The sequence below is a fragment of the Ctenocephalides felis genome, unplaced genomic scaffold (assembly GCF_003426905.1).
Source record: "Ctenocephalides felis isolate EL2017-DRISC unplaced genomic scaffold, ASM342690v1 CF-g0.4_SCAFFOLD_01207, whole genome shotgun sequence".
Lineage (NCBI taxonomy): Eukaryota > Metazoa > Arthropoda > Insecta > Siphonaptera > Pulicidae > Ctenocephalides > Ctenocephalides felis.
Window position 1 is genome coordinate 1 of NW_020537361.1, and position 10,000 is coordinate 10,000.

Consider the following 10,000-nt stretch of genomic DNA (forward strand, 5'->3'; position numbering starts at 1 on the left):
GGACACTATTGGAAACTCCTGGCTCTGGAAGCCCCAACCTTCTCAAAGGTACACACTCGCTATATCGATGCTCTTCGACTTCGCAGCAAGCACATCACATTGGTGTCGAGCAGCACTTGCTCGCGCAACACCAATGAGCGACATAACATGCCGACGATGCCATTCTGCCATGAGACCCTTGGACATTGTACTAGGCCAGTGTACATTCGTAAGCCGCAGAGAATTCACAGACACAACGAAATCGTGTCTCTATGTCGAAGTGAATTTATCGATAAACACCCTGCGGGCGTTATATGATGAATCATCATTTACAGTTGATGGAAAACGGTAAAGCCCGACCTCATCCTATGGGTGCTGAGGAATCATATATCGTCGACGTTACAGTCAGACTTGAGCAGGGAAATTCTCTCGGAAAGCGATATGGAGAAAATCCTTAAATATGAGTGCCTCTACCCAGAGGTACTCAATATCACCGGAGCAACACACTGTCGGGTTCTCCCGATAGTTGTGGGATCCCGTGTGTTCCCTACCCCCCAAAACCCTATCAAACTTAGATCCCTTCTCTCCAAACGCCCCCAAACACCTACACTGGCTTAACATCAGTACTGGTTGCATTAAGAACATCAATAGAAATGAGCATAGGTTTTTAGACGGCTAAGTGCAAAGACACCAATAGTCACCATGCAAATAACAATGAATATGATTTACCTAAAACGATATTTAATTCTAACTGCCGGGCGGTGAACTTCCAAAGCGTACCCGTATGTGGTCGGAGCTACGGGGTTCTTTAAAATTTTTATTCTTACACTAAACGCAGAGGAAACAATCACGGGAGGCCCATTGTGTTGTCTGTGTGTCCACTTTTATGTAGTGTTATAGCCCTTCTGGCTTTTGTGAGGCAAACAAACAACAACATCCCGTTTGTCAAAGGCAGAAGATACCTCCACGCGGTGCCCCGTGGACGGTTTCCGATGGCATGTCATATTCCAACTCTGGGGTATGCCGTGCGATCGGACACTGACTAAATTTGCTGTTCCCTAAAGAAGTAGGTTGCGGAAAATAACCTGCGAGGGATCCTCTACATCAGTGCTGAATTGGATCAGTAGCGATCCGCATTGCTGTTACTGAACTCCAGTACTGGTGGTTTTTTCCTTGCCACATCCGGTGGTGATTTCGATGGAGGGTGATAAAGGTGAATCTTGTTAATCCTGCGTCACTATAGACGCTTGATTAAATCGTGGCAGTTAGGGTGCCGATGTCTTGACACGGTACTCTTGTCACGAGGAAATCAAGCGTCTAATCGCGACTGGTCAATATCATACCAGGAAGTGTCCCACTTTGGGACAGTTTTATAGCCAAATGCCTCGTCATCTAACTAGTGACGCGCATGAATGGATAACGAGATTCCCACTGTCCTATCTACTATACATTGCCTATGCGAATGTCCCTATCTACTTTCTAGCGAAACCATGCCAAGGAAACGGGCTTGGAAAAATTAGCGGGGAAAGAAGACCCTGTTGAGCTTGACTCTAGTCTGGCATTGTAAGGAGACATGAAAGGTGTAGCATAAGTGGGAGATAGTAATATCGTCGGTGAAATACCACTACTTTCATCGTTTCTTTACTTACTCGATTGGGCGGAAAGCGTGCGTCGAAAACTTGCGTCCGACTGTCACGGTTTTCTAGAGCCAAGCGCATAAGAGTGGTGTGAGCCATTGCGCCGATCGCCAACAATACTCTAGCGTGATCCGATTCGAGGAAACTGCTAGCGGGGAGTTTGACTGGGGCGGGTACATCTGCAAATAATAACGCAGGTGTCCTAAGGCCAGCTCAGCGAGGACAGAAACCTCGCTATAGAGCAAAAGGGCAAATGCTGGCTTGATCCCGTTGTTCAGTGTGCACAGGGACTGCGAAAGCATGGCCTATCGATCTTTTGGCTTGAAGAGTTTTCAGCAAGAGGTGTCAGAAAAGTTACCACAGGGATAACTGGCTTGTGGCAGCCAAGCGTTCATAGCGACGTTTGCTTTTGATCTTTCGATGTCGGCTCTTCCTATCATTGCGAAGCAGAATTCGCCAAGCGTTGGATTGTTCACCCACAAATAGGGAACGTGAGCTGGGTTTAGACCGTCGTGAGACAGGTTAGTTTTACCCTACTGATGAATCGTCGTTGCGATAGTAATCCTGCTCAGTACGAGAGGAACCGCAGGTTCGGACATTTGGTTCACGCACTCGGTCGAGCGGCCGGTGGTGCGAAGCTACCATCCGTGGGATTATGCCTGAACGCCTCTAAGGCCGTATCCTTTCTAGACAAAGTAAGCAACGATATCTCTAAGAGTCTCGTGAGTCGAAAGGCTCAATACAATGTGATTTATTAGGTATTCGGCACACGCCGTTTATCGCACGAGCCATTTTTAGCCGAATGAGGCGCTGGACAGGGGCGATATCCGTCCGTTATATCTGTCTTGCCTATAGCGGTCGATCATGGGTCACTAGTTCGATGTAGAGACTCGGAATCGTTTGTAAACGACTTAGGTACCTGGCGGGGTGTTGTACTCGGCAGAGCAGTTACCACGCTGCGATCCGTTGAGACTCAGCCCTTGGCTTGGGGATTCGTCATGTTGGCTTGACGTCACCCCACGCTATTAGAGCATAAGCCTTAAGCCGTCGCATTGCAGCATGCCACAATCAGTAGGCTTGACAGTCGAAAACTTGTACATGCTGTACATGTGACACTTCTTCGGTATCTACCTAGCTATTTTGTACAACGTGCGTGAGTCAGCACGTAAATCAAAACTTATCGACAAATTCCAATACTAGAAATATTCATTATTTTTCAATAACCATAATGTCAAGAGAATAGTTATAAAATTTTGTAAGTTTACGAAATATATGTTTTAAGAGAAACTTTTCATAATTTTTTAATATAAATATATGATATAATTCATTAAATTCTAAATAGGGAGAATGTTTTTTGCTAAATTTCTTGGAAATGCGTACAAGTTGCTAATAAGCAAAGTACGTATAAGTTATCTATAATGCAAAATGCGTGCAAGTTGTCAATGTGTAAAATACGTGCAAGTTGTCAATTTGCAGAATGCGTGCAAGTTGTCAATTTGCAGAATACGTGTAAGTTGTCAATGTGCAAAATACGTGCAAGTTGCTATTTTATTTAATTTTTGTAATACTCTAAATAATTAGTAACTTCCAACCTATAAATATTTCGATTCTTTTATAATAAATATTCAGTATATTTATTTCCTTTTTAACAAAATATTCAGTATTTATATATAATTTCAAACTACATCAGTAACTTCTAGGGGACATTTGCGAGTAAGCCTAACCTAGAATCATGCATCGAAACAGGTTAAAAACATTTTCCGGCTTTTTGAAATCAGTAACTTACGGGTACATCAGACTACATCAAGTAAACTTCTAGGGGACCTTTGCGAGTAAGCCTAACCTAGAATCATGCATCGAAACAGGTTAAAAACATTTCCGGCTTTTGCCGTAACTTCGGTTCAGCTCATCAAGTAAACTTTCGGGACATTTGCGAGTAGCCTCTAGAATCAGCATCGAAACAGGTAAAACATTTTTCGGCTTTTGAAATCAGTAACTTACGGGTACATCAGACTACATCAAGTAAACTCTAGGGGACATTTGCGAGTAAGCCTAACCTGAATCATGCATCGAAACGGTTAAAAACATTTCCGGCTTTTTGAAATCAGTAACTTACGGGTACATCAGACTACATCAAGTAAACTTCTAGGGGACCTTTGCGAGTAAGCCTAACCTAGATCATGCATCGAAAACAGGTTAAAAACCATTTCCGGCTTTTTGTTTGAACTTCGGTTAACTTACAGGTACATCAACTTTAGGGGACATTTGCGAGTAAGTAACCTTTCTGCATCGGGTTAAAACATTTTCCGGCTTTTTGAAATCAGGTCGGGTACACTACTCAAGTAAACTTCTAGGGACATTTGCGAGTAAGCCTAACCTAGAATCATGCATCGAAACAGGTAAAAAACATTTCCGGCTTTTTGAAATCAGTAACTTACGGGTACATCAGACTACATCAAGTAAACTTTAGGGGACATTTGCGAGTAAGCCTAACCTAGAATCATGCATCGAAACAGGTTAAAACATTTTCCGGCTTTTTGAAATCAGTAACTTACGGGTACATCAGACTACATCAAGTAAACTTTAGGGGACATTTGCGAGTAAGCCTAACCTAGAATCATGCATCGAAACAGGTTAAAAACATTTTCCGGCTTTTTGAAATCAGTAACTTACGGGTACATCAGACTACATCAAGTAAACTTTAGGGGACATTTGCGAGTAAGCCTAACCTAGAATCATGCATCGAAACAGGTTAAAAACATTTTCCGGCTTTTTGAAATCAGTAACTTACGGGTACATCAGACTACATCAAGTAAACTTCTAGGGGAATTTGCGAGTAAGCCTAACCTAGAATCATGCATTACGACGAAAACAGGGTCAAATATTTCTTTTTAGAAAAATATTTTTTTTTAAAATAAAATTTCTTACATTTAGCTAATACAATTTAAATAAATTAATATCTGAAATCTTGCTTGCTTTCCAGTCGAGGATGCTTTTCACGAGATAGTAGTGTCGCTGTCATAACACCTTCGCGATTTTGCTCTAATACGCGTTTTGATACATTAGCCAGTAATTGAACATGTCTCTCAGTTCCCTGAATGTGGACCGGAATTTTAGGGTCACTCCATGGACACTCATTGCTTTGTAGATATTGTACTAGATGTTCATGAGGAATATTTAGCGTAAAGGCTGGTTCGGATATATTTGAATAATCATCCATATCTATCATATTAGTATAGTCGGTGCATTCGAAATTTATTTCGGGTGTTTTGTAATCTCTCAATTGCGTCAGGTCTTCCACATTATTACGGTAATATAAGATTTTTCTTATAGCTGAATCTCGTATTTCCTTTTTATTATCAAACAACATTGCTAATAAAATATTTTCGAGTGAGCATAGTATGCGTTTTCTTTAGCAACATTGTTCACAATTTGTCTTAAATTCGAGTCTAAATATTGCGTCCAGCTAATAAATTTATAAAATAATATACTACCATACACCACAGAGTTGTAATATTTAATGTTAAAGTACATTGGAATATATACTTTCATTACGTAGTTTGCCAGAATTTTCAAATTTTTGGATGGCTTATTAGTAGTTACATATAACCGAAGTAACCTACTAGCCTTCGTGAGCCAACGGGAATGTGCTATTGGCCCTGGTTTCATGTTAGCTAAGTCTGTCGATACTTCTCCAGAAGCAACTGCTTTAGCTATTTTTATTAAATAACTTGAGTCAGTCAGCAGGACTTATATCAGCCAAATTTTCAAGTGGGATTGTTTCAAAGTCTTTTACCGGCTGGAAGTATATAGGAAAAAATAAATTATATTGAATTTGAACATAGGGTATTAAAAAATAGTAAATATGTTATAACTCACCGGTATATTTTCGCATGTTTCAATTTGTTTGCTTAATATTCCAGTTTTTGTTCGTGGTCCAGTGGTCAATGATTTTTCCAAATAGTTAAATAAATGGCGAAGTGGAAGTTCGTTAAAGTGGAGAAGACACACAAACCAATGCAGTGGCCTGTTTAACTGAATTTCAAATCGACGTAAAATACCATTTTTCACGCCTGTATTTGCTGGTTCACCATCGCAACATATGCCTATCAAAGAATCGAGAGCTATTCCTTTATCGGCGAAAAACTCGTTCAATTTGATTACTTTACTTTCCGAATCTTCATTTTCCAATTTTGTGTAACCCAACAATTGGCCATTCGGTTCCTTTAAAATAACTAAATGCGCTTCTTTAATCATTCGTGGGTGAAACTTCTTATCGATTTTTTCCATGGTAATAGAATCATTTTTTCGGCCGTCGAATGAAAATGCTATTAATTCAGAAGAATCATATCGTTTGTGTAGAGCTTGCCTATTTTTCTGCCTCTCACGAACGCTTTTATTTTTATCCATAATGACAGGATTGCCCCAATCATCCGTTATGCCCAGGTCACGCAGGATTGCCGTCACCACGCCAGAACCAACTCTATCAGAAATTGCAAATCTGTCGCACATTAAGGCATAGCTTGGAGCCTTATATCTTCGACTATATGGACCACGTTTTATATGAGAGGTATTTTGTGAACTTTCCGAACTGCTTTTAGAATCAAAATCAACATCTGGAGTATATGTCTCACCTGGAGTAATATTGCTAGTTATTGTAGATTCTGATACTTCATCTTCAATTTCTATAATATATTCTGGTATCGTAGATTTCCTCTCATTATGTTGATCCATCATAAACGCTTGTAAATGTTCTGGGATCAGTCCACAGGAACACAGTAATCTTCGCAAATCACATTTGCATTTTCCAATATAAAATAATTCTTTCGTGGATTCTACAAACTCCTGAAATGATGCTTGGGTAGACTTGCTTTTATTTGTACTTTTATATTTATCAATCAATCGGTTCAATTTTCTAGCGATACTTCGTTTCTCCATAATTGGAATATCAATTTTTTCCCACGTCTGAATCAATTTCGTTACCACATTTGGAGTAAATGTTTTATATGAAAACATTTTATTTTGTTTTTTTGATATTTCGGCCAAATAAAAATAATACCTGATAATTTCCATACTTGTCGGAAGATTTACTCCAGTAAATTCTTTTGCTTCCCCAAATGTAATTTGATCATGCGAGCGCATATGATTCAAATTACTGGCACTTGCGCCGGAATTTAAATAAGAATTCGCCATTGATACTTCACGTCTAACTGGAGAACTGAATGAAGATTTATGCCAATTTTTCACATTAATATATCCTTTTCGAAACTTCGAGAATTATTATAAAAAAATACTAGCGCACTCTGATGGAAATAAATAACAACAAACTAAACCCGATTTAAAAACCCCCGTACAAACTATCAATCAAAATATAACTCACAATTTGAATTATTCACATGCCTAAATTAATATATTAACTTATTAAAAACAGTATTTTATTGAAAATTTCGCTGGCTAAAGAGTTATTTGCGATATATGGTTTTGAAGTCAAAATTCATTTAAATAACACATATATTTCATATGAAAAGGTGCCCATATCGCTTAATTTTACTTCTATAATGATTCGGCCCACCCTATTCATTGGTTTCTTAGAAAACTGTGGTTAAATATACGGGTTTTACTAAGAAATATCAATAGAGTGGGCCAATTTTTTGCATATTGAGGCACCTCGCTAATTTAACTTTTTACATCATTTGAAACAATATTGTAAAAAAAAGCATAACCCGCAAATGAATTTAAAGTCAGCGAAAAATTTCAAACATTTTTTAATTTAAAGTAAAAATTGAAAAATCTCATGAAAAATATATTATGACATATATCGAGTTATACATCATTTTATTCGTAATTTTATTCTGCATCTTTCGTACGAACAAAGTTTTTTCGTATCTTTTACGGTTTTGATGTTATAGAGCAATATGTGAAGATGTTAACTTGTCAAAATGCAAAGTGCGGCTAGGTTGGAGCAATACTCCTCACGATTCGATATTTCTCTAAAGAAAACATATAAACTATTATACATCATTAGAAAGGTCTCAAAATTCTTAGTTCTTTTTCCATACATCACAACTTCGAATTTTGCACGGTGTAGCCTACAGGCGAGTTGCCGTCGTGAAAATTTGGAAAAATCGGAAAATCTAGAGAAAATTATATGAACACACCTAACCATTTATATACCATTTTATTCGTAATTTTATTCTGCATCTTTCGTACGAACAAAGTTTTTTGTATCTTTTACGGTTTAGACAGTATAAGGCAATCTGTGTAGTTGTTAACTTGTCAAAATGCAAAGTGCGGCTAGGTTGGAGCAATACTCCTCACGATTCGATATTTCTCTAAAGAAAACATATAAACTATTATACATCATTAGAAAGGTCTCAAAATTCTTAGTTCTTTTTCCATACATCACAACTTCGAATTTTGCACGGTGTAGCCTACAGGCGAGTTGCCGTCGTGAAAATTTGGAAAAATCGGAAAATCTAGAGAAAATTATATGAACACACCTAACCATTTATATACCATTTTATTCGTAATTTTATTCTGCATCTTTCGTACGAACAAAGTTTTTTGTATCTTTTACGGTTTAGACAGTATAAGGCAATCTGTGTAGTTGTTAACTTGTCAAAATGCAAAGTGCGGCTAGGTTGGAGCAATACTCCTCACGATTCGATATTTCTCTAAAGAAAACATATAAACTATTATACATCATTAGAAAGGTCTCAAAATTCTTAGTTCTTTTTCCATACATCACAACTTCGAATTTTGCACGGTGTAGCCTACAGGCGAGTTGCCGTCGTGAAAATTTGGAAAAATCGGAAAATCTAGAGAAAATTATATGAACACACCTAACCATTTATATACCATTTTATTCGTAATTTTATTCTGCATCTTTCGTACGAACAAAGTTTTTTTGTATCTTTTACGGTTTAGACAGTATAAGGCAATCTGTGTAGTTGTTAACTTGTCAAAATGCAAAGTGCGGCTAGGTTGGAGCAATACTCCTCACGATTCGATATTTCTCTAAAGAAAACATATAAACTATTATACATCATTAGAAAGGTCTCAAAATTCTTAGTTCTTTTTCCATACATCACAACTTCGAATTTTGCACGGTGTAGCCTACAGGCGAGTTGCCGTCGTAAAATTTCAGGAAAATCGGAAAATCTCGAGAAAATTATATGAACACACTTAACCATTCATATACCATTTTATTCATAATTTTATTCTGCATCTTTCGTACGAACAAAGTTTTTTCGTATCTTTTACGGTTTAAGAGAAAATCGAGGAAAACTGGTTTGAACATTTATTGTAAAATTAGAAAATTTAAACAAATAATTATAAAAAATAATATAACTATATATAAATTCGTTTTATATTCATTGAGATCTATAAAAATCAATAAATACATAATTTTATACAAAAGTTTAAAAAAAACCAAAAAACACCTAAAAACTCAATAATTAACTATAATTCATATTGTCCATATATATAAAACTGTTTGAACATCTAACAAAATTTTCGACAAAAATTTTTCTATCATAAGGGTTCGCAGTTCGAAATTTTCCCAGACTTTTGTCTTGACGATTCACACCGTAAGCGCGAGCAGGCCCTCGCCGCAGGTCAAATGCACGTCGCTTGGGACTCAGTCTAATACTTACGCTGTGGCCGCGCGCCTTATATAGGGGGATAGGTCGTGTCGAGTGCGATGCGAGCAAGCTTAGGCTAAAGTACGCTGTGTTGTTCAGGCAGGTTCGAATATTATTCCCCGGTGTATTTTATACATTATATTCGATACTTTTAGTCTGTCAACTATATAGCGGCGTTACTTTAAATAATGTCGTAGACCGTGTCTGGAATTATATACGCCGTATATGTTCGGATGTCGGTTTACGGCCGGGTTCTGGACCTTATTTATAAGTGTTCAACCATACTGTACAGCATATCCGCGGGCATGTGTCGTTGACGCAAAGACTCTTATGCGGAAAATCAAATATACAAATGCTATCAACTCAATACTCTCCGAGCGAGAATAAAAGTGAGTTATAACGATGAATTCTTATGAATTCGCCCCGACGTTTTCAATCTAACGAAGGGTAAAGAGACTGTTTGAAATTAACTGGGTCTGCGGACCGCAAATTTCATGTACGGACCGCCGTTTCGACGGTTGTTAAAGGTCTAGCCTCTGTGTTAAGCGCAGAATATATAAAATATCTAGTCGCGATGTAAACTGTTCGTTATGTTCAGGGAATATCGTACGGCTCAGATATATATATGTAAGAAAATTCGTTGTTTAGAAATATTCATCGAACTTTTCTATACAAAGTGTGGTCTCTCGGGTGACGCCGAGGGACATTTACGCACTATGCTATTATATATATAGCACCCTG

At 37.8% G+C, this 10,000-nt stretch overlaps 1 non-coding gene across 1 annotated transcript in view; it reads left to right on the plus strand.

Annotated features, from left to right (window-relative positions):
- Positions 1-9,994: 9,994 nt before the first annotated feature.
- The window catches only part of LOC113369284, a 1,924-nt gene continuing 1,918 nt past the window's right edge, over positions 9,995-10,000 (plus strand). The window contains exon 1 of the ribosomal RNA XR_003366463.1: positions 9,995-10,000. This exon is cut by the window's right edge and continues 1,918 nt beyond it. This is a non-coding gene — a ribosomal RNA (small subunit ribosomal RNA).